The following is a 27,907-nucleotide window of genomic DNA, read 5'->3' as shown; positions in this document are numbered from 1 at the left end:
TCTGGGTTTTTTTGTTGTTTTTGTTTTGTTTTGTTTTGTTTGTTTGTTTGTTTGGTGAGTCCTTTGAAAAATTAACCTCAGACAAACCTTACAGCATTACACATGAAGGGCATTTTTTTTCCTAGTAGTCCATCAACTTGAAATAAACTGAAAGGCCACCAAAGATCTAAGTAAATGAGACTAACAGTAGTTTGGTGTGGCAGGTCTCATACTACGCACATCACTTTTACTAGTTGCAATCTAGTTGACTGATTCATGGAAACCCATATATGTCTGAGAACTACAGGGTTTTCATGGGGAAACTGAGGCCTGGGAAGAGAATGTATGTGGCCAAATTCTCTATGCTTCTAATTCAGAGTCTGGAAGACCAACTCTGGTGGAGAAGGCCTTCAGGTTTGTGAGGTAGAGATGACTCCCGGTCACCTTTTCCAGACTAAAATTAATCCTCACAATAGCCCCCATAAGAGTGCTACTTTAAAGATGCCTCGTACAAGCACATGGCTGCTCTCCACATGATTGGAGACTACCTAACTCTAAGAACAAACAAGCCCTATTGTTTTTCTTGCTCAAATGGCAGTGGACTCCCCTCTGCCTGCTCCCAATACTGGTCTTGGGTTATTCCCCCAATGAGCTCAGGGACATCTAAGGTTAAAACTCTGCCCAGCTTGTTACATGATGAATGGGGCTTGCAAACCCAAGACTATATAAACCCACTGGAAAATGCATGCACTCTCTTTGCTCCTGATCCTGACTTCTGGAAAGGTGAGCCCCTGCACGCTTTGTCTGTCTCTTTATTTTCCCTCCGGAGCTACAGCTGCTCCTCAGGACCCTTTCAGTCATGTGGCTGGACCTCACCTTTCATGGCTAGTTTATTTCAGAAGATCAGTAGGCCTTTCTTCCAAGGAGCCTCAGGGTGGGCTCAAACATCCAACCTTTTGGTTAGCAATTGAGAAAGGCACCATTCTCGATTAGTCTCCACTCATCGCTTTATCCTCTCTAAAACCCGGGAGAGGAGTGGTGTGATAGCCTTGTGAACAAAACAACAGGTTCTTAACTACCCACGTTTAAGTCACAATGACTCCATTGGTTTCCTGTCTGAACTTGGAGAAGTTACTCGCTCTGGGTGTGTGTTCTTTCAATGGTAAGAAAGAGGCTAGTAGCTGAACCAGCACATAAGATGGGAGTGAGGACTCAACAGGAGCCGGCACTTTGCTGGCATTACACAGCCGGCACTTTGCTGGCATTACACAGCCAGCACTTTGCTGGCATTACACTTTGATGGCTCAACACAGCCATCACTGCGCAGAATATACATTCAAAAACATCAGTTGCTATGAATACATTGTGTATCTGGTTATCCTTGCAACTGTCAACCTCAGTGCAATGGGCCCCAGAGCGGTGATCCAAGCCTGACACCAGCCTGTGTAATCTACAAAGCCAACACATAACTGGAACCAAGTGCAGATGACCATCCGCTGTAATGAAAGAACTTATGTCACACAACAGCAGTGCGCCATTCTTCTGTAGGAACGTTATGTGGGGGATCTCAGTGCTCCCATCGTTAATGGCAATGAAAACAAAGCTGCCATGACACCCAGCCCCACAGAGCAGACCAGCCTAGTGTGATCGATGGACGATGGACACAGAGGGACTGGCCAGGAGCTGAGCACGCTCAGGTTACCTTTCAGTCATTGGTACTTTCCTGAACCTTCTCTACCAGGATCTGGCAGCAGCACAGCTTAGTTCAACTCAGGACAGCTTTTTGACGATCACAGCTACACTCGCGTACCCTGATGCCTGTCTTTGTGAGTCAGGAGTCTTCCCCCAGAGTCAATCCTCAACACAGCTTGATTTTTAATAGAAAAAGTGTATAAATCTTCTTCAAGGTAGAACTTAAAGTCAGTAGATTTTATAGAGCCAGTGGAGTGCTATGCTTAAGAGTTCAGACTCCAGAGTCAAGCTGATGAGATTTAATCTTGTCTCAACAACTTATTACTCTTGGGCAAGATACTTAGACTTTCCCTGCATCCATGGCCTTATCTATATAGCAATTATATCTGCTGCACATGGCCTCTGTAAGATTAAATGAGTTGACACATGTAAAACACTTAAGTACCTGGAAAGACAAGAAGTACTATGAACAGGTAAGCTATTATTAGCAGACCACATACACTGGGTGGTGAAGGTATATATGCAAGTAATGAAAAAGGAGGCAAGGTGAGGGAGCCTTGTGGGTCATGAGCAAAGAATGTGTCCATTTGTGTGTGGTGAAGTTTAGACTGGAGAAATGTGTTACTCTGACTTGATTCATTCAGGCCCCAGTATTCCTACCGGTAAAAATCACTTAGAACGTGTTCGGAACAAATTCTCTTTCAATTTCCCCCGTTCCATTCCTTGCAGAACACTGAAGCCAAGGAGTCAACTTCAAATGTCCAAAACAATCACCTTTGGGTTGAAATAGCCAGGAACCTGCTACTAGACTGGGGTTCAGTGTCAAAAATCTGTAAGTGAAAACTCTAGTGATGCTCACCTACATCCGGCCCTGCTTCCCTGGTGTTGCTCGATGCTGTCAGGTTGGTCCAGGCACACAATGACCCTCCCACAGACAGAAACACTACAGGGTTCCGCAACATCGCCACAACCCATCCTGGCAGCTAACGTATCAATCCATCTACTTGAATGTCTTCCTTTCCGTGGCTGACCCTCTAGTTTACCAAGCCTGATGTCCTTCTCTGAGGACTGTTTCCTCCTGACAACATGTCCCAAACACTTCGGACCAAGTCCTACCATCCTTACTGCCAACGAGCAGTCTGGTTGGGCTTCTTTCAAGAAACACTTGTTCCTTTTCCTGGCAGTCTTGGTGTAGTCAACATTCTTCATCAATACTTAAATTCAAATGCATCATTTCTCCTGTCTTAGTTTTTCCTTAGTGGATGAGGATTATTGGAACCTTTTCCTTGTTTCTAATCTTCTTTGCTTTTTAAAAGCATTCAAATACTCATATTTTTAGTCTGTATAGGTGAACATCCCATGTATTTTAATCTAAAAAAATTCCCTATATATGTATCTTTTCCTTTTCTCAGTAGTACTTTTAAAACATATGCCATTGGCTAGATTGATGAGATTATTATTAGAACTACCAAATGTCTCATGGAGGTTACTTAATTATTTCTCAACAAGTATGTCTTAATACTGCCTCTATAGTGGACCAGGAACATACATAAACTTTAGGTAGATGAATGGATTTTCAGCTCACACCTAATAGTAAACTACAATCTAAGAACAAGTAGTTCTTACAATGTGGCCCTGCTCAAGACTTGCCTTCATAAAGTAACCACTGATATGGGTGCTATAGCAGTGTGGTGAAGAAATTAGATGGTGTCCAGCTATCATAAAGAATAGCATTTGGGCCCTTAAAACAAGCAACCTTTTAAGTGAGGTGCCAGTTATGTCCATATGGAAGGAGGACACCAATGCGTGTGATCCAAGGATCATAAATAATAAAATACAAGATTAGAGGATGGAATTGTATTAGAGCTTAAATTCTGAACATCTGGTTTGCAAAAGTCTAAAATCCATAAAAACTTGTTAAAAACATAAAATACAAATAGATGGTTAAAATAAACCAAACACTTCCCAAAAAATCTTCTCCTGTCTTCTTGTTTGTCCTGTCTTCTTAATTAGGAACTCTGATAGTGTAGTGGTTATGCATTGTGGTGCAAGCGCAGGTCTGAGGGAGAAAGACTGGGCTTTCTACATATGTAAACAGTTGCAGCCTCAGAAACCCACAAGAAGGTCACTATGAGTCAGCGTTGAGTTTGGTTTGATTTGGTCTCCTTAATTGATTCGTAGAGTCCCTATACAGATTAAACTTCTGTTGAATTCCCTCAGACCATCAACTAGGAATGTGAATAGTTTTGCCCTCAGTGCATTGACAAGTGGGTCAATATAGATATAAAACAACAAGAACTACAGGAGTAATAGATAGTAATTGAAGACCTATCAAAAGTTCCAAGTACTATTACAGGTCTGTGGGAAAACAATAAAAATGGGAAAGCATAGTTTCACTTTCTTAGTTATGCGCTACCTAAACTTCTCTCCTTCCATCTGGAAGATCTGGGTTTGAGTCCAGGCCAATGCATCTCATGCACAGCCACCACCTGTCTGCTAGTGAAGACTTGTGTGTCGCCATGATGCTGAGCAGGTGTCAGCAGAGCTTCCAGACTGAGACAGGTGAGGAAGAAAGGTTTTGGTGATTGACTTTCTACTTTTAAAAATCAACCAATGAAAGCCATATAGAGCATAATGATACAATCCACCATCAACCACGAAGTTGGCATAGACCTGGGCAGTGGTTTGTTCCACTGGGCATGCAGTAGTCAGGAGTCTGGGTACAACAACATTACTGCCCTGTGCCAAATAGAAAAGAAGTTAAGACAGCCACGCCATTAAGTGCCTAGTGTGCGTAGTCTACATTACCTAGATATGTACCTCAGCTCTGCCATTTAATTGGTATGTGATCATGGAGAAATCTCCTTAACCTATCTTCTCTTTATTTCCTCATTTATAAAATAGGTATAACAAGAAAGCCTTCTTTACAGAATTGCGAAAGGCTTAAATATATCCAAGTGTTTAAAAGGACTAGTACAAACCTGCTGCCATCAAAATGATTCCAACTCATAGCAACTGTATAGGACAGGGTAAAACTGCTCCTGCAGATTTCCGAAACTAAATCTTTATTGGAGTGGACAGCCTCTCCTTGATCCCTCAGAGCTGCTTGTGGGCTAGAACGGCTGATCTTGTGATTAGCAGTCCACTGCACCACCAGGGCTCTTAGCACAGAGAAGGTGTTCCATAAACACTAGCTAAGTAAGTTTCCAAAAATATCTATGTCAACAAAATAGGTTCTTCACATAGGGAACACCTGCCTTATGCAATATGAACACTGCAAAGGACCCTAGCAATCACCCAGCTCAGCATCCTTTCTGTGCATACTGAGGCTCAGGGACATCAGTTGACTTGTCCACAATCATATGTCTTGTGAGCAGCACCCCTGGGATCTTCAAACTGCCTCCCCGTCTAATAAACTAGTTTATAAATCACTCTGCTAATGCTCCCCAAGGCATGACTGCATTTCAGTGACTCAAACTGAGAAATGGATAATGATAGGAGTATTTTGGCAACAGCACAGTGACAAGATATATGGGGAGAGAATTTTAAAGCATTGGTCACCCAGCTGTTCCACTCCATTTATGGGTAACATTATATGAAAGAGCACAATTATTTCTGTCTCACTCACTAAATGTATTTAGTGCATAAAAGCATAGCATAAAGGTTTCTTCAAACCCTCACATTAATCCTATGAGGTAAGCATCATTGTTATTGCAATTATCCTGAAGTTAGCAAAGTTCCAAGTAGCTAAATGACATGTCCAACACTCCAGTTAATAAATGGTGCAGTTATGATTTAAAGCCAAGTAGTCTGCCTCCAGACTTCACACTTCTAACCCTATGCTATACTTCCTCGCTAACTTGAAAGGGGTACGTTTTAGTGGCCTACTTCAAGTTTGGGTGTTTTTTACAACCGTACATTTTCATTTTCTTGCTAAGTTTTAACTGGGGGTATTTATAGCAGTGGCCATTTAAGGTGGCATTGGCGCTAAAAGTGCTAATAGATTGGGTGTGGGGCAGAGTAGAGTGGGCAGGAGAGGAGTGCATATATATGCGCACATGGCTGTCTATACCCATGCTTTATGTATCCAGGGATGTGCTTTTTATAGCTCCAAAAATCCACTCAACATGGATTTGCATACAATTGTCTTTGTGTGGTAGGCTGCTGATTGGTTTGAATTATTCCAAGATCTTTCTGCCCACACAAGTAGAAATATTTTACTAGGAAACAGACCATCTATCTTTGAACTTCTCTTAAATTGCTATAAAATTTCTGTTCACAAAACTTATTTAGAAGTTTGCATGACCAGGTTCTATACTTTGGAGCTTATAGAACTCTTAAAACAGCTCCACAAAAATTAGTCCCATTCCGCATGTTCCTTAAGAAATTCAAATGAAGAATGTCTGGTGCTGATCAGGAAGAAAGAAACCTAATTAAGAAATTACATGTACAGAGGTGAGTTCTCATGGTGCTGAGATATACATAATCATTATTTGGATTTGTAGAGTTCTTTATATTTAAAAGATAAAAGCATTTTATCATCCCTTGTCAAACAGAGTCTTGGAAAGGAGAGAAGACAAGATATTTCCATTACATAGAACAGAAAACACTGGAAACTACTGAAAATAAGACATCTTAAGCATCAAAATTTCACCAAAAGAGTAAAAAGAGAGCCCCTGGACTGGGAAAAAAATTTAGCAAAGACACAGGACAATGACACTTATGGAAAAAGTGCTGTTTTCTAGAATCTGTAGAAAACTGTAAGGTCTCAATAAGGAAAAAGAAATCCAATTTAAAAGGTGGTAAGAGATATGAATGGACATTTCAACAAAAATTACATTCAAATGGTTAACAAATACATGAAAAAATACTCCCAGTCACGAGCCATCGAATCAAAACAATGATGAGATGTTGCTTTATACAAACAATGATGGCCCAAATAAAAAATTGCAAACAATAAATACAGGAGAGAGTGTGGAGAGATTGGAACTTTCATATACTGTAAACATGAACAGTGTGCACAGCAATATGGGGCTACATAAAACAATTAGGAATGGAAATCCCATAGAATTAAGAGACACAGCATGAGACATGCATGCTCATCTTCATAACATCACTGTTCACAAATGGAAGAAGCTGGAAACAAACCAAACTCCATCCGTAGAAGAATGGCTAAAGATACTTTGGCACACAATAGAATACTATACATTACTATAAGGCAAAAAACATTACTATAAAGGCAAAAATCAAGACAAAGGTAAGTGTTTGTTCTAAGGACATGTAATCATTTAATATTGTCTCTCGAACAATGTGGCGGTGTGTCTGTCTATGCTCAGGATAAATTTATCATCCCCCATTTGTACATATTAGAAAACACTCCTTCCTAGGAGACCACACCTCAGCTGGGATCAGTTTTTACTTAGGGAAGAGAGGGACAAGACCAAATATATTCTGCCAAATAGCATTGCCCCATGTTCACCCCAAATTAATAGATGCTCCTATAATGATGAACAGTGAATTCTTAAAATCATTTTATTGGGTGTTCATACAACTCTTTTTTTTCTTTTTAAAATCATTTTATTGGGGGTTCATACAACTCTTATCACAAGCCATACATTCATCCATTGTGTCAAGCACAATTTGTACATTTGTTGCCGTCATCATTCTCAAAACATTTTCTTTCTACTTGAGCCCTTGGTATCACCTCCTCATTTTTCCCCTCCCTCCCCCACCCTCCTTCCCTCACAAACCCTTGATAATTTATAAATTATCATTATTTTGTTATATCTTACACTGTCCGACATTTCCCTTCAGCCACTTTTCTGTTGTCTGTCCCCCAGGGAGGGGGTTATATGTAGGTCTTTGTGATTGGTTCCCCCTTTCTCCCCCTACCTGACCCTTCCCCTCCTGGTATTGCTACTCTCATTATTGGTCCTGAGGGGTTTATCTGTCCTGGATTCCCTGTGTTTCCAGCTCTTATCTGTACCCGTGTATATGTTCCGTCTAGCCAGATTTGTAAGATAGAATTGGGATTGGGGTGGGGAGGAAGCGTTAAAGAACTAGAGGAAAGTTGTATGCTTCATCAGTGCTATACTGCACCCTGACTGGCTCCTCTCCTCCCCATGACCCTTTTGTAAGGGGATGTCCAATTGCCTACAGATGGGCTTTGGGTCTCCACTCCACATTACCTCTCATTCACAATGATCTGATTTTTTGTTCTTTGATGCCTGATACCTGATCCCTTCAACACCTCATGGTCACACTACCATGTGGACTTTGTTACTTCCCAGCTAGATGGCTGCTTGTTTATCATCAAGGCTTTATGACCCAAGACACTATATCTTTTGATAGGCACCATCAGCTTTCTTCACCACATTTGCTTATGCACCCACTTTACTTATGCACCCACTTGGTTTTCAGTGATCCTATCAGGAAGGTGAGATCATGAAATACCAGGTTAATAGAACAAAGTGTTCTTGCGTTGAGGGAGTACTTGAGTGGAGACCCAATGTCCAGCAGCTACCTTAATACTAAACCTACAAAAATATGTACATAGATCTATTTCCCCATCATATATAAATATATTTACATATGTATATGCTTGTATTTGGACCTCTATAAATGTCCTTTGCCTCCTAGTTCTTTCCTCTATTTCTTTTTACTTTCCTCTTGTCCCACTATCCTGCTCAGCCTTCATTTGGGTTTCAGTAATTCCTCTCAGTTACGTTGCCCTTGATCAAGCCCTACCAGGCCTTCTACACCCTCCTTGCCATCAATTTTATGATCAGTGAATTTCAATGGGAATTCATGACCAGAGAAGTGAGGACACGTCTGTCTCTGAGAAGGTGATTTCATTTCCATTGATAAGTAAACCTGCCTACACTTATTTTCTACTTTACTTATATTACTCCCAATGGGAGAATCCACCCAGTATTCTCTTGCTAATCCTCTGTTTTGTCTTTTTGTATGCATTTGAGCCATGCTTGATCATTTTATTAAAGAGATTTGGACATAAATTCAATGGCACTACGCTATTGTCCTATTCAAACACTTCTATCTTATAAAAAGTTTTATTGGCATATAATTCACAAATCATACAAGTCAGTAGTTCAATGATATTAAGAAAAGTTGTACAATCATCATCACAATCAATCTGAGGACATTTTCTTCATTCTGTACTTATGGTTATTAGCCTCCCCTGACACGCCCCCAAGGAACCATTATTCCAGTCACCATCTCTAGATTTACCTATCCTGGAGTGTGTATACAGAAAATATTTAAAACATAACAACAACAAAACTACAAACTACTGTGAGTCATGCATTTTATTCTGAGCTTCTTTTCATCCCTCAGTGCACCTGGCTTTGTGCTATAGGCTACTTGGATTTTAGATTTTTGTCTTTTTGAGGTGTGTAGCATTCTGCATAGAACATATAAGAATTATGTGATTTGGAAACCCTACTAATTGAAATTTTGCCTTCTGGATAACCCTTATTGCTTTCTCAAACAATGTTCACTTATTTACGTTTCAAACTTGTATCAGTGAACATCGCATGGATTTTAGTCTACAAAGCTTTCCTATACATGTATATATTCCTTTTTTCAATCATATTTTAAAATCTATACCATTGGCTAGACTAATGATACTATTATTAGAATTGCTAAATGTCTAATGGAGGTTACTGAAATCATTTCTCAACAAGCTGATAACATGACCTCCAGAGTGGACCAGGGACATATATAAACTTTAGATATATGAGTGGACTTTGACCTCACATTTAATGGTAAGCCCAAATCTACAAACAATTGGTTCTTAAAATGCAGCCCTACTCAATACTTGTCCTCATGAAGTGATTGCTGAAGATTGTGAGTGGCGGTGAAGAAAACAGCTGGAGTCCAGCTATCTGAAAGAATAGCATCTGGGGTCTTGAAGGATTGTCTTAAAGCAAGCAGCCCTCTAAGTGAATGACAGTAAAATCCTCACACAGGAGCAAACCAGTCCCGGGCATCCAAGGATTGTAAATAATAAAATCCAAGATCAGAGATGGAATTGTATTAGAGCTCAAATTCTGAGCACCTGGTTTATAGAAGGGTACAGATGGTAGGGAAAGTCTAAAATCAATGTGTAGAGTCCCCGTGCTGATTGACTGTCCATTGAACTACCTTAGACAAGTGACAAGGAATGTGGATAGTGTTGCCCTCAGAGAGCACTGGGAAATGGATGACTGCAGGTATCGTTAGGTTCTAGTCTCTATTTTCTTCTGCGTTCTTTTGGATTGAGGTTGTTATGTGTTTTCATTTCTGATTGCTGTTTGGGGTTTTTTTGGTATGACTTCTGTGTATGAAATCCAGGAGAGTAATCCATACAGACAGTAACCGGATTAATAATTCCTTAAGGTTATGGCAGGGGATGTTGGAGGGGAAAGGGAAGATAATAATAATTGGGACAAGAATGAAGAAAAATGTTCTAAAATTGATTATGGGATGATTGTGCAACCCTTTCAAAAATATACTTAAATCACTGAATAGTATGGTATGTGAAATGTATGCCAATAAAACTGTTAGAAAAATATATGTTAAATAGATAAATAGAATAGGAAACAAAGACAGACAAAATTAAGTGGTTTTGATCTAGAAAAGGACTTTTAGAATTGGAAGAAGCCACTTGTCCAAGTTCACGTAGCAAGACAATAAAAGTCCTGGGAACTAAATCTGAGCCCTCTGACTTATTGAAAAAGAAAGTCATGCCCGGGAAGATTTGTGTAAATCTCTTTCTGGATTACTGTGTTTATTTGATATCTGTACTTATCCTGCTATCAATATCACCCAATATTGATTACTGTGCCAAAAAATAAATCCTCAAATAAACTAGACTGACTCCTCTCACTCTCTCCTTTTAAAAACTGTTCTAGCAATTTCAATTTCTTTGTCTTTCTAAGCTTATCTATATCCATACATTGCTAGATTTTGATAAGAATCCTGTTGGACCTGTCTATCAATTTGGAGAACATTGACTTTTTTATCAATTCAGGACCATAGAATATACTCTGGTTTCTTACATCAGCATTATATACATTTCTGGATACAAATTTTGTAAATGTTTTGTTAGATTTATTAACATTTTTGAATGATTGCAAACATATTAAAAATTTTATTATTATAACAGTTAATTTTAGTTTCCACATCTGCATTGATGATATATAGAAATACAACTAATTTGTGTGTGTTGAACTTGTGTACTATTACCTTGGTGAACTCACTTAGTTTTAGACTTATGTGCTTCTGTTTGGGAGTTTGTTTGTTTCATTCATTCATTCATTTATCTAATATATCTTCAGATTATTTGTGTCTACAATAATGTCATCTGCAATAGATATTACTTTGTTTTTGCCCTCCAATTTGTATGCCTTTTACTTCATTATCTTGTCTTATTTTAGTGGGTAGAACTTGGCCGTACTGTGGTGAATAAAAAGTTTGAATGGATAATCTTACCTCGTGCTTGATATTAGGGGGAAACATCCAGTCTTTTTTGATTAAGTGTGATATTAATTGTATGTTTTTATATTCTTTATTAATTACTACCTGTTCCTAACTTGCAGACAGTTACTATCACGAATGAGTGCTGGATATTGTCAAATGTGTTTTCTGTATTAATTTATAGAATCGTGAAATTCTTTATTCTATTCACATGGTGGATCACACTGATTCTTGAAATTATTAAAGCCCCCTTGCTTTGCTGGGACAACTTATATTTATATTTCTGAATTCTATTTGTTAATTTTTGTTAATAATGTCCACATTTATATTCATGAGAACTATTGCACTGCAATTGTTTTTTTCTTGTATTATCTTTAGCTAGTATAGGTATCAATGTAATGCTGGTTTTGTAAATTAATTATATTACAGATAAATTATCTTATACCAGATAGGGATGATTTATAATGTTTTCTGTCATAAAATTACAATGATATCTCAAAAATGAACCAGAGGCATATATAAACCATAGACATATGAATAAATTTTAGGTTTGAACTTAATCATAGCACTAAACTAAAAACAATACCTTCTTATAATATGGTCTTACTTGATACTTATCTTCATGAAAAGATCATTTAATATCAGTGCTATAGCAAAGTGTGGTGAAAAAAAACCAGATTGTAGGCAGCTATCAAAAAGAATAGTGTGTTCGACGTCCCTCACTGACCCATAATGCTACGGACAACACTGGAGACACAGTGTGGGAATTGTGCCCCACCTGACCATACCACACCAAGGCGAAACACTAAGAGCATGCAACAGAACAGCAAGTGAAGCAGAGCAATGAAGTCCCCAGGGAATACCAAAAATAGACTGTGGGGCCAGGGCATGACACCCCATCAGACTCGACTGGAAAACAATTGTAAAAGTCAACAAATAGACCTTGAACTATTTATAGACTTTTTTTTGGTCATTCTTTCTTGTGTGTGTGTTGTTTTGTTTTCTGGTGTTGCTTTGCTCTTTTTCTCTTTCTTGTTTTTGTGCATATTATTATCTCTGCAGGTCTATCTAGATAAGATAGGCAGGACAAACAATCTGGAGGAGAAAACAATGGGACCTACAGTTCCAGGGGGACATGGGAGAGGGGGAGGTGGGGGGAAAGGAAGAGGCGTTAACAAACCCAGGGACAAGAGAACAACAAGTGATCCAAATATCAGTGGCGAGGAGGGTGTAGGAGGCCTAGTAGGGCTTGATCAAGCATTGTAACCTAGAGGAATTACTGAAACCCAAATGAACATGACAGTGAGACAAGAGGAAAGTAAAAGGAAATAGAGGAAAGAACTAGGAGGTAAAGGGCATTTATAGAGGTCCAAATATAGGCATGTACATGTGTAAATATATTTATATAGGATGGTGGGGAAATAGATCTATGTGCATATATTTATAGGTTTAGTATTAAGGTAGCAGGTGGACTTTGGGCCTCCACTCAAGTACTCCCTCAACGCAAGAACACTTTGTTCTATTGACCTGGCATTCCATGATGCTCACCTTCCCAACACGATCGCTGAAGACAAATGTGTGCATAAGGCAAATGTGTTGAAGAAAGCTGATGGTGCCCGGCTATCAAGAGATATAAAGTCTGGGGTCTTAAAGGCTTGAAGATAAACAAGCAGCCATCTAGTTCAGAAACAACAAAGTGCACATGGAAGAAGAACACCAGCCTGTGTGATTATGAGGTGTCGATGGGATCAGGTATCAGACAACAAAGAACAAAAATTCATATCACTGTGAATGAGGGGGAGTGCAGAGTGGGGATCCAAAGCCCATCTGTAGACAACTGGACATCCTCTTACAGAAAGGTCGCGGGGAGGAGATGAGCCAGTCACGGTGCAGTATAGCAACAATGCAACATGCAACTTTCCTCTAGTTCTTTAATGCTTCCTCCCCTCCACTATCATGATCCCAATTCCACCTTACAAATCTGGCTAGATCAGAGGATGTAGACTGCTACAGACAGGAACTGGAAACACAGGGAATCCAGGACATATGATCCCTTCAGGATCAGTGGTGAGAGTGGCGATACCAGGAGGGTGGAGGGGAGGTGGGGTAGAAAGGAGGAACTGATCACAAGGATCTACATATAACCCCCTCCCTGGGGGATGGATAACAGAAAAGTGGGTGAAGGGAGACGTCGGACAGTGTAAGACATGACAAAATAATAATAATTTATAAATTATCAAGGCTTCATAAGGGAGGGGGGGATGGGGAAAAAATGAGGAGCTGATACCAAGGGTTCAAGTGGAAAGAAAATGTTTTGAGAATGATGATGGCAACAAATGTACAGATGTGCTTGACACAATGGATGGATGGATGGTGCTAAGAGTTGTATGAAGCCCCAATAAAATGATTTTTTTTTAAAGTCAGCATCAACTAGATGGCAGTGAGTTTGGTTACTAAAGGTAGCGCTCGAGTCTTAGCATAGCATGCCTCATTTAATCTTCCCTATGAAATAGAAATTATTGTCACTAACTTGAATATAAGCAAAATAAGACTCAGATGTTATTTAACCTGCCCAAGGTCACACAACTCTCGTGAGTAAGAGTCAATTCTTAAACTCAACCAATGTGGCTCCACAGCCATGTCCCTAACCTTCCTGACTTGTTGAAAATGGACCCAGTATCGCCCGCCCACTAAGGTCCCCCTTTCTGCAAGCGGCTCCAAGTATTCATGGTTTCTCTTCTAAAACAAACAAACAAACAGATAGTGGACCCCATGAACCACTGGCTCCACTACCAACTAATCTGATCAGAATCACTAAAGAGGGTCCTGGCTAGAGTGGAGGAAATGTAGAACAAAGTTCAAAATGACAAAGAAGACCAGACTTACGGGTCTGATAGAACCTTTCAAATCTGGAACTGAACACAGCCACTGGGATCACCTTTCACCCAAACTATGGAAAGGCCTGTGCATTAAACCATAGCAACCATGAGGTAGATGCATCTCGAAATAATCAACCATAGAAAATCCAAAGGGCGGGATTTTCAAAACAGTCCAATTCAGAAGGCAGGAACCCTAACCAAACCCAGTGCTCTGGAGTCAATTCCAACTCCCAGTGCCCTCACGGGACCAAGTGGGAGTGAGTGCTCCTTTGGGGTTCTGAGGCGGTAAAATCTTTATAGAAGCCCAAAGTCCCATCTTTCTTCCAAGGAGCATCAGGTAAATACAAACTGTTGATAGTGCATTTACCGGGCCACTGGGTAACCCAATACACCAACAGGGCTCCTTTTGGAAAGCAGGAAAGGACAAGTGGAAATGGGAAACCTCAGGATGTAGTAGGGAATGCACTTTACCTTGGAGGAATTCAAACGAATGTCACAAAACAAAATGTGTATACACTGTTAAGTACAGAGACTCATTTGCTCTGTAAACTTTCACCCAACACACACACATGAATGTTCAAAAAACCAAGCAAACAAGAATAACTTTGTTCAAACCCCAATACACAGCTGAAAATACTATGAAATGCGGAGGGCATTGAACTAGCAATGAAAACCTTATGGAGCAGTGAGTGTATGTTAATGACAGAAACATGGTTGAAAAGAGTTGCACCGTTAGAAACATATAACCAATGTCACTAAATGGTACATGGAGAAACTCTTGGGTTGGTGTAGGTCTCGCTGCGTGTATTCTCAACAACAATAAGAGCAATACAATTGAGAAGGGGGGAATGCTAAAGAAAACAATGACATCAAAGGCAAGCACTGCAGGAATAAAGCTCATATCCAGCAGTGAGAGGAAGTGGCTTCAGAAGTAGAGTACCTTCCGAGAGCCCTGACATGGTCTGAAAGTCAGCATCACTCGGCTTTTTCCTTCTGGCTGGTACCCAGGGTAGAGGGCTGCCTGGGAGGTGCCCACAGTTGAGTTCCAAGAACTTAAATAAAAGACGATGGGGTGAGTCATCCCACTTGAGAGTGGAGAAAAATCAGGACTGAAGAAAACAGCTCAGAGATCTTTAGCCAACCCCTCCCCCGCCCCCAACACCACCACCGGTTCACTTACCTGAAGTTCCTGTGAGTTCACTCTTTCTCGCTGGCTTACCCGGGACAAAGAGGATGGGAAAGCATGGAAAAGACAAGCAAAGCCTTGGAGCTGTGGTAACTAAAGGCCAAAAGGTATTATTGAATGGAAATGTGTCCAGAGGAGTTAATCAGGACCCATCAGTTAATAAAAACTAAGTGAATACCCAAGAAGCCCCGGTAGCAAAATGGCTAAGTATTCAATTGCTATCCAAAAGGTGGCGAGTTTGAAACTACCAGTGGTCCTGTGGGACAAAAGAGGAGATGCTCCTGTCGAGACTGTAGCCAAGGAAACCATCTGGGGATAGTTTTATTCTGTCTTCTAAGATGGCGTGGGAGAGAGATAAGGCTTTCTACTGCTGTACGGATTTATAGTCTTGGAAACACACAGGGGCAGTTCTACTCTGTCCTGCAGGATAGCTGTAAGTCCCATTCAACTTGATGGCTGGGAGTTTGTAGGGTCGCTATGAGTTGGACTTGACCTAATGGCACACAACAACAACTGAATATCAACAACCGCAAGACAACTGGACACGTAAGGTCCTTGTCCTTCCCTTTAACCCACCCTCGGAACTAATTCAGAGTTTTTAAATGGTAAACGCAAAGTTTGACGTTTTTGACCAAGCAAGAGAGCAGACTTTGGAAGTGGCTCCCTCTGGAGTAAGCAATGTCCTGCCTGGACCCGTGAGTTAAAAACAGAAAATGCAAAAGCTGGAGGGAAGGGGGATCTCGACGTCAAGCCACTATGGACTTAGATCTCAAGTGGACTATACTCTTTCTTCATCCTGCGCTTCTGGCAACCAGCTCCCTGCATCTTGAGCTGGAGCTAACCCCATCTGGCCACGTCTCTGGGATAATATTGATTTTGGTTCACTCTCCGTGATTGGCCAAACCCCTGGGAACACAGAGGAAGCAGTGTTTCCTTTTGATGAGGTTAAATCCTTTTTCTTCTCACAGGGAGGGCAGTGACTTTTCCCCTTGAGCAGGAAATGGAAAGCGGGATGGGTCATGACAGACAATGCAAGGCCACAGAGCGCAGAGGTAAACATGAACATTGGTGTTCCCATTTCAGCTCTCCTCTTTCTACCTGTGTGACTTGGGAAAGTTACTTGACTTCTATGAGACTAGCCTCTCTCAACTGTAGAAGGAAGTTTCTGATATTTTGCCCCTGAGATATATGAAACTCCATGTCTTTGCAAAGACATGGTACACAGTGTACTTGGCATCGTGCCCAGCACATAGTAGGTTCTTAATGTACCATTATTACTGTTTCCAAGAAAAGTAAAGGAGGCAATAATCAGATTTTATTCTGGAGACTTCATGGCTTGGCTTAATTAGCTACAGAATTGTGGCTTTCTCTGTAGTTGACGCAACACACCTAGCTGAGCACCTGCTCTGTGCTTGAATAACGAAGTGAGGCTCTGGGGATACCAAGATCAATTACATGACATCCCTTCTTTAAGGATTTCACAGTCTTGCAAGGGGAAAGTGTTACATAAACTAATAATGATAGTGGTGTAAAAAACATTCTAAAGAAAAGTGCTGTGTGAGCAGAAGGAGGGAACAATTAATTGACTAGACTGGAAATAGCTTGGTGTGAGTCAGGACGAAATTCCTGGCCTGAGTTGTTCTGCCCGTTTCTGTGTGACTTGCAGCATGTGATCAAGAAGAGGAAGGCATAAACAGTATGTTATAAGCCTTTAGGCTAAGTCTTTCTTGACTGCTCACTTGTGCTCATGTGCGCGCGCGCACACACACACACACACACACACACACTCTAATTTACTTGCACACAAACACAGACACATTCTAACCCACTGCCAAACACACACACACATACTGGCACATTTGTGTGGACACTCATACTCACACATGCACCCCTTACTATTCATTCATGTGCATACACACTTTCCAACTTACTCTTACACACACATACCCACGATTCAACTCAAGTTCACACGCAGTACCACCAGTCACCAGGGTGTCTGGTTTGGAAGGCCCACCCTGCCTGTTAGACTGCTAGGCCACGGTCAAAACCCAACCCCGGGGAATTGTCAGAATCCCTGAGCATTCTTCCTGTCTCCACTTTGGGATTCCTCCCCTCCAAATGCTCAGTCACTAGTCTTTGATCCTTTTGTTGTTGTTGTTCAGCCAAAGGAAAAATTCAAAACAATCCAATCTCTCTTTTACATAAGGAAAACTCCACTGGACACTTCTCTATTCTCCAACACCCACACCAGCAAGGCCCTCTGCAATGCCCCCTCTACGAACATCCAAGCTTCCTCCCTTCACTTTCACCCAGGCATTCATTTATTACACAAATATTAACCAAGTGCTTCCTATGGGCCAGACACAAGCCTTTAAAAACGTGCTTACCAGCAGGCCAGGCACAGTGCAGTTCTCTGAAAGGCCAGGCTGTCTCCAACCTTCCTCTCTTCCTTTTGACTTGATAACATGATCACCACTCATCCCTTTCCTACCATCATCTCTCTCCAGAGAATTAACCACCTGGCCCTCCACTCTCCCTGTGGAGAAAGCCAGACCAGCACCCCCTCCTTCTCCTCATTTGTTTATGCCCATTGCCCTGACTGCACTGCAGTCTCCATGCTTCTCGCTTCGTCCCTGGGCCATGGATAGCTCTTAGCAAGTACGTACTGAGCGAAACTATTTCTCCTTGAATCCCAGTCGTCGATCGTGCACTGTTTCTCTCACAGAGTTGAGTGTGTGCTATTTCTCTCACACAGGTTAAGTAGATCTAAAGCAGAAACTCTATCTTGAGTTGCTTCCCAGGTTATCCTACATAGACATTAGTTATATTAATAATGACAATGCTGCCAGTAAATAATCAATGCACTTTGTACTGTGCTTTGCCAGACAACCTCCCTCCTGATAAATTCAAGAGATATGATTCGGCGTCAGACCTATGACTGAACTATGCGTCCAAAAGAAACTGGTAAAAAGAGAGGGGTGGGGTTTTTATTGGTGAAACAGGAAAGAAAGGGTGTCAGTCTGTCATGTCACAATTAAATGTCACACCCTACTCTGTTCATTGGTTACCTAACAAAGTAGGTCAACCCTGCTTCTAGAACATTAACTCTGAGGGTCAGGATTTCATTCATTCATTCATCAATATACATCAAAATCTAATATGTTCCAGGAGATGTTGAGCTGCTAACCACAAGATCAGCAGTTCAAAACCACAGCCACTCTGAGGGGGAAAAATGAGACTTTTTACTCCCATAGTGATTTACAATCTCAGAAACCCTCAGGGGGTGGTTTTACTCTGTCCTATAGGGTCACTATAAGTCTGAATTGACTCAGTGGCCATACGTTTTTAGTTAATAAGCTCCAATTTCCTTGTTAGCTGTTGGGTTGCCTATCGGTGAATTAAAAGTACAGGAAATGTTGCCCTGGTGGAATTTACAACATAGGGGACGCATGTAAACAAACAAATTGCACTGCATGGTGAGTGCTATGAAAGAAAGAAACAAGATACAGGGATTGAAAAGAATAGCTGTAGGTAGGAAGCCTTCCCAAAGACCAGAAAATGGAAAGGAGTCACCCAGGTGTCAGGCCAGGAGTAGGGGAACGGTGTGCTGATCTAGGCAAAGAAAACTGTGTGCATGATGGGCTGGAAACAGAACAGTTTTCCGTATTCACGGATCTAGACAGAGTCCATAGTTGCTGGATTAGAAATACCAGAGAGCAAGAATGGAAAGTGCTGTACCATAGAGAGCTTTGGATTTCATTGTATGGCCTCCCCAAGCGGATATATTGACATCCTGGCCCTGTATTTATAGATATAATCCACTTTGGAAATTAGTCTTTGTGAGTTACTAAGTGGACTGCGGACGCAGGGCATCAGCTGTCGTGAGTGTGCTAGTGCTAGAGGAGGGGAGAGGAATAGAGGGGTGGCTCATTGAGGGTCTGACAAAATTAATGCTAGTTTAATGAACGTCTGTGATGGTTAAAGATGTCAGTCAGTCTCCGTCTAGCTATACAGATAGGGATTTCTGCATACGCGATCTGGACATGCTGATAGATATATATGCATCCACAAAAGCTGCCGGTGCCCAAAGAATAATGCAAACCCCTTACATCGATACTGCTTCCACAAGTGCTTTCCTTTCGGCACTGTGGCCGCGGCCGTGACTCTGCGCAGCCATCGGGCAAGCTCACCTCCAGCGTCGTCTGCCGTGTCGAGAAGAGAGTGTGGTCGGACCCCAACGAGACCAGTGAAATGGCCAAAGCCAACGCCCATCGGAAACTGATCAAAGACGACCTAATCATCCGCAAGCCTGTGACCGGGCCGATGCGGGGGTCAGTGTGGGGGGGGGGGGAGGCGGGGACACCTTAGCCCCGCGGGAAGGGCAGGCTTAGGGGCAAAGGTAAGCAAAAGAGTACCAGTGCTCGAAAGCCCTTGAAGGTGACCTGGATGGGGAGGGGGAGGATTCTGCACCGGCTGCTCCGGGGTCACCGGAATTCTAAGATTGACCGCCATGTCTATCACGGCCTGTACCTGACCGTAAAAGGGCACGTGTTCAAGAACAAGTGGATTCTCGTGGAACATCCACAAGCTGAAAGCAGACAAGGTTCGGCTCGAACGAAGCTGCTGGCTGAGCAGGTCTAAGGTCCAGGAAGTGCGCAAGTGCCCTAAGGAATATCTCCAGGCCAAGAAGGATCATCAAGACTCTGCCCCAGGAGGAAGAGACAGAGAAATAAACTTCCCTCTCTTCTCGGGCCTCCACAGTGCTATTGAACAGCCACTCAATAAAAGCAATCCTTGTCCGCCTACCCATCAATAAAATAAAATGCTCCCTCTTCTTATCTATTAAATGTCACATGAGAAATAAAGTGCTACTGTTGCCCTACCTTGAGTCCCTTCATCTCTCCTGACCCATTAAACATGAATGTCACCTTTGCATTTTCCGGTGAAGGGTTCCTTATGGATGAAGGGGCCACTTCCCCCACCCAGACCCAGCAGTCGCTGTGACCTGGAAGGGCACAGTCTATGGGCATGTAGGCTGGTGGTGCAGCCATAGCCTTCCTGAGTCAGGAAAGTGCCCCTGAGAGGCTCCTTCCGTGCACAAACGTTTTAAAAATTTATTTATCATTTTGTTGGCGGCTCTTACAGCTTTTATAACGATCCATACATCAATTGTGTCAAGCACATTTGTACATATGTTGCCTTCATAATTTCCAAAATATTTTCTTTCTGTTTGAGCCTTTGGTATCAGCTCCTCTTTTTTATCTCCCTCCCACCCTTGTGGATCCCTGAGAAATTATAAATCATTATTATTTTCATATCTTACATGGCCCGCTGTCTCCCTTCGCCCATGTTATTGTTGTCCGTCCCCTGCAGAAGGGGGCCAGTTATTACGCACCATTGTAGTCAGTTCCCATTTCTCCCCCTTCTCCTCCCACCTTTGCCCTACTTTCCTTGTATTGCTACTCTCACCGCTGCTCCTCTGGGGCTTATCTGTCCTGGATTCCGTGTGTTAAGAGTTCTTATCTGTACCAATGTAGGCCATGCACAAACTTTTAATGGTGTATTAATTTTCTTTGTAAGGTGGGATAGAGGAAAGAATTTAAGCTGATTGTTTTATCTGTAAAATTAGTGTCTTTATCTCTAATTACAGAACTAAAATGGGCAACTGCCCATAATTAAAGAATGTACGTAATGATGAAATTACAGTGTGCGATGATTCAGGAAAATTCCTAATTATACTCTAGAAACCTGAAGTCCTGGCATGACCTCACATTTCTATTTCCATCCCAGAAACCATTTGCGTGAGCTCATCTCGGAGGAGGTTGTCCACGTCTCTGAGGTGATTTACTGCAGGGGTCTGAGAGACCTGAGAACACAACTCCGAGTGGCTTTAAGAAAGACCAGTCAGCACCGGATGAGTGTGGTGCATTGTTCAGGAGAAGGAGGCATTGTTTCCCACTGGGTAGTGGGGTGGAAAGGCATCTCTTTGGGCAGTTTTCATTTAGAAACTTCATCAAAGCATTGGAACAATTAATAAAGAAACAAAGAGTGTAGATGAATATACACACATTTGTAGGAAAGTGGAATTAAAAGATCATGGATTTTTTCTATCTTTTTGATGTAGTCTCATATATACATGTATGTATACATGTAGATTTATGTATGCCTGTGCATGTTCATATACATATAAGAGCGCTGGGGCACTGTGGGGTGTTAACAGCAAGGTCAGCTGTTCAAACCCATCAGCTGCTCCTCAGGAGTAAGATGAGGCTGGCTGTTCCCATAAGGATTTACAGTTCTGGAAACCCTATGTGGGGCTGCTATGAGTCAGAACAGATTCAGTGGAAATGGGTTTGATTTTAGCATTTTTTTTTTATTTTTGTGTGTGTGTGATATTTTTAAGGCACTGTAAAGAAAGATCTGAATGTCAGGATGTATCCATCAGGTAGGTGGAAATTCAAGAGCACTGAGCAAAAGGGAACCCTGGTAGCCTAATGGCTATGTGTTGGGCTTGAAGTCAGAAGTTCAAAATCACCAGCCACTCCATGGGAGAAAGATAAGGCTTCCTACTGCCATGAAGAGATGCAGTCTCGGAAACCTACAGGAGCAGTTCTACCCTGTCCTATATGGTCACCATGAGTCAGCATGGACTCTATGGCCGTGAGTTTGAGAAAATTATCAGGTCAGAGGGAGTCTGTGACGAGAGGAGAACAAAGCCAGGGAATAGTATGAGAAAGCCAAAAGTGAGCATGGCTGCTACGTAGAAAGAGGTCCACAGAAAGGACATGACTCCAGCATAAGAGAGGAATTAATAATGATCATCTCCTCCTGAGATTTCCCTGGTGCTTAATTCTAGACGTTACCTCCTACGTTCTCCATCATAACCCATGCTGGCTGCCACTGAGTTGACATAACAATCCTAAGTAAACCCCAACGGCATGCTTAGCAATCCAAAGAAAATACTCAATGGTATAAACACTAAAGGACAGGCAAGACATCTATATTGTCCATTAAACCAAAAACCAGTTGCCATCAAGTCAGTTCTGCCTCCTGGCAACCCTATGTGTATCAGAGGAGCTACATCAAGCTTTCAACGGCTGACTTTCCGGATTGGACATCAGGCCTGCCGTCCAAGAAGTCCCCCCTAATTCACCACCTGTGTGGACTTGAACCTCCAGCCTTTCCAATAGCAGAAAGCACATGAAGCTCTTGCACCATCCAGAGACTCTATCTTGTCCACTACTGAATTCTCAAAAACTTATAACTTAGCCTTATACCTCCAATATGGCCCCCAATACATTCATGCTGAATAAGTCAGTAATGAAGTAGATGATTGAGGAAAACAGGTCTGGAGAAGTTAGTAGTCGGAATCCAGTCCCAGTCCACTGCTGATTCTACCAGACCCAGCTGCCTCCCCTCCCCAATGCCACTGCCCACTGTCTCTCCGAGGCAGCCTCTCAGATCAATAAGGAGCCCCCATGTTACAGGACATGTGTGTGCTGACAGGGGGCAGAGAGGCCAAGCCAAAGCTGCTTTTCCCCTAAAAGACCACACCCCTCATTTACTGCGAACCTTCTGGCTTACAAAACAAACCAAAAAAAAATCAAATCCCACATTTCAACCACCATAACAAGCATAAAATGTTTACCAAGCCAAAAGAAAAAAACACCCTTCCTCCCCACAGAACTTGTAACAGAGTCAAATCATTGACCTTATGATGCTGGCTCCTCAGCTAACACAACCACTTGCTTCTGGCAAATCAGAGAGGGGCTCTTGTTCTTCGGAGCCTGTGAGCCTGTGGGTACCTACAGCCTGAAGAAGCAGCTGTGACTTGTTGGTTAAAGCAACAGAAGTCAGAGGGACTAGCAAAGCCTCTCTCAGTCAATGTCATCAGAAGTGCTTGGGGTGATATTGGCCATGCTGCTGGGAGCAATGGTTTTGAATCATCAGTTCAGGGTCTTGGTAATGGGACTGCTAGGCTAGACTAGTGTCCAGCTGCTAAACAAACACTAATCTAGATATTGTGAAAGGGGGGTTGTTGTTTTGTTCCACAGATGTGATTCTAGACTAAAATCAGTTGACTTTAAGTAAAGGATTTTTTTACTTTAAGTAAAGATTATTCTTAGATAATCTAGGCAAATTTGATTTACTGTAATACTCGAGTATAAGCCGAGTTTTACCAGCACATTTTCCCCTTTGTTTATCTATTTATTTTTCAAGTCTTACACAGTCCAACATCTCCTTTCACCCACTTTTCTGTTGTCTGTCCTCCAGGGAGGAGGTTATATGTAGAAAATTGTGATCAGTCGCCCTTTCTACTCCACCATCCTGGTATCACCACTCTCACCACTGGTCCTGAAGGGATCATCTGTCAGTATTCCTGGTATTTCCAGTTCCTATTTGTACCAGTGCAGATCATCTGGTCTAGCTGGATTTGTAAGGTAGAATTGGGATCATGATAGTGTAGGGGAGGAAGCATTTAAGAACTAGAGGAAAGTTGTATGTTTCATCATTGCTACATTGCACGCTGACTGGCTCGTCTCCTCCCTGCGACCCTTCTGTAAGGGGATGTCCAGTTGCTTACAGATGGGCTTTGGGTCCCCGCTCCATACTCCCCCTCATTCACAATGAGATGATTTTTTTTTCTTTGATACCTGATCCTATCGACATCTCGTGAACACACAGGCTGGTGTGCTTCTTCCATATGGGTTTTGTTGCTTCTGAGCTAGATGGCCGCTTGTTTATCTTCAAGCCTTTAAGACCCAGACACTGTATCTTTTGATAGCCGGGCATCATCAACTTTCTTCACCACATTTACTTATGCACCTGCTTTGTCTTCAGCGATTGTGTTGGGAAGGTGAGCATCATGGAATGCCAGTTTAATAGAACAAAGTGTTCTTGCATTGAACTGATACGATAAACATAAAGAACAGTGGCTGAGAATTGAGAACCCAAAAACTGCAACCAAGTACCTACAAACACCTAATTTTTTGAATAAAGTACTAAAATACATTAAGTGGAGAAAGCCTTTAATTGAGAACCCCAAAACTACAACCAAGTACCTACAAACACCTAATTTTTTGAATAAAGTACTAAAATACATTAAGTGGAGAAAGCCTTTAATAATACTAAAAAAATAGGATCTCCACCTATAAATGAATGAATCAGGACTCATATATCCACATGTACAAAAAATGAACTCAAGATACATCAAAGTTCCAAATATAAACCCCAGAACCACAAAGACCAACAATGAAAAAAATAGGGGCAAACTGAAGGGCCCTAAAACAAGCCATAAATACACGTGAGACATAATGGAAATGATCACCCTATAAAAGACAAGATAGAGCACTGGCGTCTTCTATGAATACAGCATTTATGCACATCAAAGAATTCATCAAAAGTGATAAAAAGAGAACCCACAGATTGGGGGAAAATGTTTAGTAATGATATATCCGATTAAGGGCTAATTTTAGAAATCTATAGAAAACTACACTATTTTAATAAGAAAAATACAAATAGCCCAATCATCAAAATTGGGCACAAGACATAAATAGACAATTTATAACCATAATATCCAGGAAGCAAACAAACATATGAAGAAATGTTCATGTTCATTAGCTATAAGAGAATGAATTAAAACAACAATGAAATACCACCTCACACCGACACTGTTAGAAAAATAAATAAATAATAGTCAATACTGGAGAAGATGTAGAGAAATTGGAATGCTCATGCATTGCTAGTGGAACTGTAAAATTGTACGCCCACTATGGAAATCAGTATGGTGCCTTCTTAAACGAATGCAAATATAAGTACCATATGACCTTACAAGTGCTCTACTGGGTATAGACCCTAAAGAAATTAGCACAACACAATCAGGCATATGCACACCTATGTTTATTGCAACAGTTTCCATAATAGTAAAAAGATGAAAACAACCAAAATCTCCCATTGTAGAAGAATGCATAAGCAAACTCTGGTATATTCCTACAATGGGATATAATACATCAATAAAAAGCAATTAAGACCATTATACATTGCAAAACATGGACAAAATTCGAGAACATTAGGCTTAGCAAAGTTAGTCAATCATACAAAGATTAATATTTAATGACACCATTAGTATAAGGGTAATACAATGAAGACTATTAAACATTGCAAAACATGGACAAAATTTGAAAACATTAGGCTTATCAAAGTTAGTCAGTCATACAAAGATTAATATTTACTGATACCATTACTATAAGGGTAAAAAAAAAGTGGTTTCACACCACGGAAATAATGGAGGAAGAGAAGGGGGAAAAATAGAACCACGTCTGTGGTGGGGTTAACAGGATACTGTCACTGAATTGATTTGATGAGACGGACTGTACAACTACATATAATGTTTTTCTTTAAAAAGACCAAAATAAAATTAATTTTAAAAAGAAAGAAAAAAGGCTAACCACCCCACACCCCACCTTGATTCTTTACCTCTTAAATATAAATACTGGTCTAAATGGCTATAAAAGGAGGAAAAGTAAAATTGAAGTGGACTTGGAGTCTTCAGTAGCATACAAGCTCAAAAAAGAGTAGAAAGCCTCATCTTTCTCCCACACAGCAGCTGGTAGTTTGGGATTAGCAGACAAATGTGTAACCCTCTAAGCCACCAGGGTTCACAACAGAAGGAGATCCTGCCTGATCTTGGGTCATCCTCATTATATTTGAGCTTATTGTTGCAGCCACTGTGTCATTCCATCTCCTTGAGGATCTTCCTATTTTTCTTTGACCCTCTACTTTGCCAAGCATGATGTCCTTCTCCAGGGCTGCTCTCTCCTGGTAACCACCAAAATGCTCACAACAAAGTCTTGTCATCACTGCTTCTATGGTGCATTTTGGCTGTACTTGTTCTGAGATAAACCTGTTCTTCGGGCAGTCTGTGGTAGATTCAATATTCTTTGCTAATACCTAAATTCAAAGGCATCCATTTTACTCTTTTGTCTTCCTTACTGAGGTCAAACTGCATGCCAGGTATTAATAAGAAAGGCCATAGTTCCTTCTTTACTAGCACGTCATTGCAGTGTGGAGGAGTTCTGGCCTTGGGTTCAGGGTATTGAGACATTATGGCTCTGCCACAATTTGGTTGTGCATCTGGGCAAGTTGCATGTTCTCTTCCACCCTCAATTTTCTTCCTCTGGAAAACAGAGTAATCATTTTTTGGTAGTCACAAAATACTGACACAATTTAATAGTGGGGGACTTGAACTTGAGGTAAACTATAGTGTGTCCAAACATTGAATTATTCCGTAATTAGTCAAACAGTGATTGACTTCAAAATTATAGCTAAATAGATAGCTAAATGCACAGAGGGAATATGGGGCAGGCCCCACCACAAGACACGATATCCCTCACTGACCCATAGCACTACAGGGGACAACACTGAAGCTACAGTGCGGGAATTGTGCCCAATCTGACCCCATTAACCCAGGGTGAAACAGTAAGGGTATGCAGTAGAGCAGCAAGGGGAACAAAGCAATGAAGTCCCCAGGGAATACCAAAAATAGACATTGGGGCCAGGGCGTGACACCCCATCAGACTCGACCAGAAAATACTCCTAAAGGTCAACAAATAGACCTGGAACTATCTATAATCTTTTCTTTTGTCATTGGTTTTTTTGTTGTTTGCTTTGTTTCTTTTGTTGTTTTGTTTTGCTGTCTAGTTTTTGTGCTTATTATTGTCTCTGCATGTCTATCTAGATAAGATAGGCAGGATAAACAATCTGGAGGAGAAAACAATGGGACTGATGGTTCCGGGGAGACACGGGAGAGGAACGGGGGGTGGGGGTGGGGTGTCAATAAACCCAGGGACAAGGGAACCACAAGTGATCTAAAATCCATGGCAAGGAGGGTACAGGATCAAGGGCAATGTAACCAAGAAGAATTACTGAAACCCAAATGAAGGCTGAACAAGATAGTGGGACAAGAGGAAAGTAAAAGGCAATAGAAGAAAGAACTAGGAGGCAAAAGACATTTATAAAGGTCCAAATACAGATATTTATGTATGTAAATATATTTATATATAATGATAGGGAAACAGATCTACGTACATATAGTTATAGGTTAAGTATTAAGGTAGCAGATTGACATTGGGCCTCTACTCAAGTATTCCCTCAATGCAAGAACACTTTGTTCTAATCACCTGGCATTCTGTGATGCTCACCTTCCCAATATGATCTCTGAAGACAAAATGAGTGCATAAGCAAATGTGGTGCAGAAAGCCGATGGCGCCCAACTATCAAAAGATATAGCATCTGGGGTCTTAAAGACTTGAAGATAAACAAGTGGCCGCCTAGCTGAGAAGCAACAAAACCCACATGGAAGAAGCACAAAACCCACATGGAAGAAGCACACTAGCCTTTGTGATCACGAGCTATTGATGGGTTCAGGTATCAGGCATCAAAGACCCAGAACAAAAATTTTATCAATGTGAATGGAGGGAGGGGGTTGAAATGGAGACCCAAAGCCCATCTGTAGACAATTGGACATCCCCTTACAAGGGTCACGTGAAAGAGATGAGCCAGTCAGGGTGCAGTATAGCACCAATGAAACATGTAACTTTCCTCTAGTTATTTAATGCTTCCTCCCACCCACTATCATGACCCCAATTCTACCTTACAAATCAGCTAGACCAGAGCACATACACTGGTACAGATA

This window comes from Echinops telfairi, unplaced genomic scaffold, assembly GCF_000313985.2.
Source record: "Echinops telfairi isolate 266 unplaced genomic scaffold, ASM31398v2 ScPeMD7_7424;HRSCAF=8462, whole genome shotgun sequence".
Classification (NCBI taxonomy): domain Eukaryota; kingdom Metazoa; phylum Chordata; class Mammalia; order Afrosoricida; family Tenrecidae; genus Echinops; species Echinops telfairi.
This window is presented reverse-complemented; position numbering follows the sequence as displayed.